The sequence below is a fragment of the Apium graveolens genome, chromosome 7 (assembly GCF_009905375.1).
Source record: "Apium graveolens cultivar Ventura chromosome 7, ASM990537v1, whole genome shotgun sequence".
In the NCBI taxonomy this organism is placed as follows: domain Eukaryota; kingdom Viridiplantae; phylum Streptophyta; class Magnoliopsida; order Apiales; family Apiaceae; genus Apium; species Apium graveolens.
In genome coordinates, this window is record NC_133653.1 from 201,108,963 (window position 1) to 201,115,370 (window position 6,408).

Genomic DNA, 6,408 nt, shown 5'->3' on the forward strand with positions numbered 1-6,408 from the left:
AGTAAAACTGAAATACAGACCTATAATATTTAAAGACAATATATCAGAATTTATTATTTTTATTCAAAAAATAGATTTCTATTGAATTTTAGCAAATAAAATTCATAGAAAAATATTTTTAGAGAAAATAAAATATTCTGAGATATTTTAAATTAACAAGTAGGGAAAATAAAAATAGATAAGATAATATAAATTACATAGAAATAAGCAAGAAATATGATAAAATGATAAAATAAATTTGCAAATGAATTTTTCATTTATGAAAAATTCATTTGTAAATTCATTCAAGAACAGATCCCAGATATTAACTAAATTAATCACTAAAACTATTCAACATGCCCAATTTACCAACTAATCTGGTAAATGTGGATTCGTCAAGTGGTTTAGTGAAAATATCTGTTATTTGTTCTTCTGTTGGAACAAAAAATAGTTCAACAGTACCATTCATGACGTGCTCTCTAATAAAATGATACCTGATGTCAATGTGCTTTGTCCTCGAGTGCTGCACAGGGTTGTTGGTGATGGCTATTGCACTTTTATTGTCACATAAAATAGGAATTTTGTTCAATACAGAGTCATAGTCTCGTAGTTGGTTCCTAATCCACAAGATCTGAGCACAGCAGCTTCCAGCAGCAATATATTCAGCCTCGGCCGTTGAGTTGGAAACTGTTTGTTGTTTCTTGTTGTACCATGAGACTAGTCTGCTACCTAGGAATTGACAACTCCCTGAGGTGCTTTTCCTATCAACAACACTTCCTGCATAATCTGAATCTGTATATCCGACAAGGTTAAAACCAGATTCTTTAGGGTACCAAATACCTAGATTTGGTGTTCCCTTAAGATATCTTAAGATTCGTTTAACAGCAATGAAATGAATATCTCTAGGATCCGCTTGGAACCTTGCACATAAGCATGTAGCATACATAATATCTGGTCTACTTGCAGTAAGATAGAGTAACGAGCCAATCATACCTCTGTAGCTTGTGACATCTACCTTAATGGAGTTTTCACATGGTCCAAGCTTGACAGCTGTAGTTGATGGAGTCCTTGCTGATGCAGAGTCCTCTAGATTGTACTTTTTGAGGAGTTCTTTGAGATACTTGGATTGACAAATAAATGTTCCATCTAACCTTTGATTTACTTGTAATACAAGGAAGAACTTCAGCTCTCCCATCATGCTCATTTCAAACTTGCTGTGCATTAACTTAGCAAATCTCTTACAGAGATTATCATTAGTAGACCCAAATATTATATCATCCACATAGACTTGGACTAATATAGTATCATTCTTATGTTTTTTAGAAAAGAGAGTTTTGTCTATGACACCTCTAACAAAGCTATTTTCAATAAGAAATTCAGAGAGAGTGTCATACCATTTTCTTGGAGACTGTTTGAGACCATAGATTGCCTTGAAAAGAAAGTAGACAAAATGCAAATGATCTGGATCTTCAAAGCCAGGAGGTTGCTCTACATACACCTCTTCATCCAGCTTCCCATTCAGAAAGGCACTCTTGACATCCATTTGATAAACTTTAAAGTTTGAAAATGCTGCGAATGCCAGAAATATCCCGATGGCCTCAAGTCTAGCCACTGGAGCATAGGTTTCATCATAATCAATGCCTTCAGCTTGAGAATACCCTTTAGCTACCAGTCTTTCCTTGTTTCTTGTAACCACACCATCTTCATCTAGTTTATTCCTGAATACCCACCTAGTACCAACAGCTTTCTTGTGTACAGGCCTAGGTACCAGTTTCCAGACTTGTTGACTTTCAAACTGATTGAGCTCATCTTGCATAGCAATCACCCAATCTGGATCAGTTAGTGCTTCTTCAATCTTCTTAGGTTCCATCTCAGAAAGAAATCCTGAGAACAGACACTCATTTTGAGTAGCACGTCTAGTTCTGACTCCAACATCTGGATCACCAATAATCAACTCAAAAGGGTGAGCTTTATTCCAGACAGTCTATTTTGGAAGATTTGATCTTGATGATTCGCCTTGAAATTCATTGTGATGTTGTATCCTACTAGATGATCCTTCAGTATCTCCCCCTGAGTTGTTGCCATGTTGACTTGAAGATTCTCCGTCAGTAGCAGTGGTATCTTCATTGTTGCCAAAGTTTCCATCACTATTACCTTGAGTATCATCATGATTAACAGGTTCTTCACCAGCAACAACCTCAGGTTCTTGACCATGTTCTGATTCTGAATCTGACGTATCATCAAACTTCAGTTTCTCAGAAGGATCTTCAGTTTGGATACTAGGGAGTTTAGTGTCATCAAATGTAACATTGACACTTTTAGTTACTTTGTGTTGATCAATGATATACACTCTATATGATCTTCTTCCATATCCAACAAAAATACCCTCATATGCCTTTGCCTCGAACTTACCACGACGATCATCTCCATCCTTGAGCACGAAGCATCTGGCACCAAATACATGAAAGTATTTGATAGAAGGTTTCTGTTCATTCAAAATCTCATAAGGAGTTTTCATGAAGTCTTTGTTGATTAGAGTTCGATTCTGAGTATAACATGCAGTATTGACAGCTTCAGCCCAAAAGTACATTGGAAGACCTGATTCACTTAACATCGTTCTTGCAGCTTCAATCAATGTACGATTCTTCCTTTCTACCACTCCATTTTGCTGAGGGGTTCTAGGAGCTGAAAATTGTCTGGTAATCCCTTTATCTGTACAGAATCCATTGAGAAGTGCATTCTTGAATTCTGTCCCATTATCTGACCTTATTGCTCTAACAGGGACGTTAGAATCTAACTCAATCATCTTGATATGATCAATCACAACTTGTGGTGTTTCATCCTTAGAGTGAAGAAATAAAACCCACGTATACTTGGAATAGTCATCAACTATCACAAGACAGTAACACTTCTTTGACATTGAAAGGATATTAACTGGACCAAATAAATCCATGTGCAATAATTGCAGAATACCAGTTATTGAAGATGTGTCAGTGCCTTTGTGACTTGCTTTCTTTGACTTTCCTTTCTGGCAAGCCTCACATAGTCCTTCTGGAGAGAATTCCAGCTGAGGCAGACCTCTTACCAATTCTCTTTTGACAAGAGAATTCATTGTTTTGAAATTGAGATGAGAAAGTCTCTTGTGCCATAGCCAACTCTCATCTGACGATGCCTTTGCATAGAAACAATTGATTTCAAGATTGCTTCCAGAGTTCATGTTAGCTACGAACAGATTTCCTTTCCGGATTCCCATTAAGGAGGGTTTTTCACTTTTCTTGTGCAGAATCTGACACTTCAGCTTGTCGAATAAAACATTGTAGCCGTTGTCACAGAACTGACTAATGCTAAGCAGATTGTGTTCAAGTCCTTGCACAACATATACATTTTCAATGATAACATTTCCAGCTAGCAAACAGCCATATCCCTCCGTTAAACCTTTGCTGTTATCTCCAAAGGTAACCACTGGGCCAGCTTTCTCAACCACATTTGATAGCAGGGCTCTATCTCCGGTCATATGTCTTGACGATCCGCTGTCAAGAATCCACACTACCGGTTGTACCTGTTTAATGCCCTGCAATACAAATGGATTAGACCTTCTTCGGAACCCAAGCTTGGCTGGGTCCGGCATACTTGTAAAATTGGCCTTTATCAGGCAAAACAACATTCTTAATTTTAATATTCTCAACGTTCTCAGTGACTGAACATTTGACCTTGTGAACAGCCTTGACAAATTTCTGTTTAGGCTTAGGCACAAATGTCTCCTTTCTAGCTTTAGGAGGACTAGCAGTCTTAGACCTATCATGCTTTCTATTATTCACATGCTGACGAGGAGTAGTCTTATCATTAGAAACATGCTTACCATTAAAATAAGCAAACATCAGATTAAAAGTACAAGACATACAATCAGGAACACCACATGCTTTATGAGAAGGATTAACAATAGGCAACTTATGCATGGTAGACATGGCATTTGTGTTATCCAACTCATGTGTGTCTGAGTTAGTCTCAGTTGCTTTCACAACCTTGACTGGAACTTTTGACACACTTGACTTGGAGACAGCTTTCCCATTAGCATTATCTTCAGCACGGATTTCTTCTTGAATAATAAAAGAGGTCTTATCAAATGGTTCAGCAATTGATTCTTTATAGAGGGGTTCATCAACACCCTTAAGCACATGTGGTACTTCCCTGCCTTTAGCACAGACATGAGGAGGGGAGTTTATGCCTAATTTTCCAATAGCAGCATTGTAATCATAACATATACCAGATGTTTGATTAACAGCTTGCTTATTGTAAAACTCTTTGGACTTCGAACAAGAATTAAAGTAAGCTTTAACCTTAGCCTCAAGACCAGTGATCTTGTCTTTAAGAATAGTTTCAAGTTTTCTATAACAGTCAACTCTATTCTCTAGAAAAGACACTTGATCTTTTAATTTATCTTGATTTATGTGTACAAGTCTTAATTCATTGACCTCTTTCTCAAGGTCTTTGATTTGTTGATTTAACAATTCATTATCACGATGAGCACAATCTAAGGAACCTCCTAGATGATAAACTAGTTCAGCATCAGTAAATTTTACCTCTTTTCTTGACGATGAGGTGCTTGCATCACTAGCCATGAGAGCAAGATTCCCAACTTCTTCATCTTCACTGTCAGTATCATCCCAGCTTCTTCCCTTTGCCAGGTAAGCCCTTTCAGATTTACTCTTCTGATTAGAATCGTAAGAGTTCTTCCTAGCTTTTTTTGGCTTCCTGCATTCTATGGCAAAGTGTCCCAACTCCTTACAGTTGAAGCATCGAATGGTGCTTCGATCAACCATCCCTGTTTTATACCCACCACTGCTGGTGTTAGAGGATGAAGATCCACCTTTCTGGAATCTGTTGTAGTTGGACTTGTACTTGAACTTGGGATTCCTTTTGAATCTGACATTTGAGAATCTCTTGACAATCAGGGCCATTAACTCATCCTCCAATTGCTCCAGTTCTTCCAATGAATAATAATCATCTCCTGATTGATTTGTAGTAGGAGAATCAAATTCTGCTACTATCACATTATCTTCAACCTTGGAAGACTGTACCATTCTTTCTGACTGTTGAGATTGTTGTTGATATTGTGGTTGTTGTTGTTGTTCATCAGCTACTAGAGCAGTAGACGTGCTGACCACTCTTCCTTTCCCGTAAACTTCCTTCTGCTGAATCTGCTCCAACTCATAAGTCTTTAACACACCATAGAGCCTTTCCAAAGAAATCTCACTCAGATCTCTTGCTTCTCTTATGGCAGTGATTCTATGTTCGAGATGAGTTGGCAGTGTTAAAAGGAACTTTTTGTTGACCTCCCTGATGGAATAGTATTTACCATTAATGTTCAGGTTGTTGATCAATGCATTGTACCTCTCAAACACTTCAGTGATTCCTTCCCCTGGATTGGATTTAAAGTATTCATACTCAGAGGTTAGGATTTCTAGTTTGTTCTCCCTAACTTCCTCTGTGCCTTCATTAATAATCTCAATAGTTTCCCAGATATGTTTGGAATCTTTACAATTCATCACATGTCTATTCATCAGAGGATTAAGGGAATCTACTAAGATTAATTGAAGGCTAGCATCCAGGGAAGCTTCTTCTATTTCAGCAGGAGAGAAGTCCTCAGGATCCTTCACATAAGTTCTCGCTTTGGTGATCACCGCATCATTTTCTATTATCTCTGGTTCAATAACCATAGGAATTTTTGGACCCTTCTTCAACACTTGCAAATATTTGGGATTAGCAACCTGTAAAAACAGTAGCTTCTTCTTCTTCCACATAACATAATTTTCTTTATCGAAAAGTGGAATTTTAACGGTTCCAACTTTTTGTGTAGTCATTATGAATTTTTTGAGTGAATAAAAAATTCAAGAAGTGAAAGAAATACAAAAGTCTAGGATCTAGATTTGTACGTTAATCAGAAGGCTCTGATACCAATTGTTAGGTCCAAATTTGTTTGTAGAAGGGGGGTTGAATGCAAACAATACCGTTTAATCGAATAAAATGCGGAATAAAATTGTGAAACAAAATTCAAGTTAAATAAAACTTTTATTAAACTTGAAAGGTGTTACAACTACGGTATCGGTTACAAGGGATTAATCTCAAATCAATTATTACAAATCTAGAATAAATTCGACATGAACTTTTTCTATTTTTGTAATTAAAAGATCAAATGCTAAATGCGATTTGAGATTAAGTTCTAGGGATTTTAATCCGCTAGATTGATACACAAGAACAAGATAAATATTTCTAGTTGATTGGATTTAACTTTACAATCTAGAAATTTAATCTTGAAGAAAAGCAGATGAAAAATAAAATGTTATGCTTTTGTTTTCTGCTCCTTTTTCTCTTGTGTGTTCTGTTTGATTGGTTTCTGTTAGTTGATCAACAAAAGTCTTCTGCTGCTTT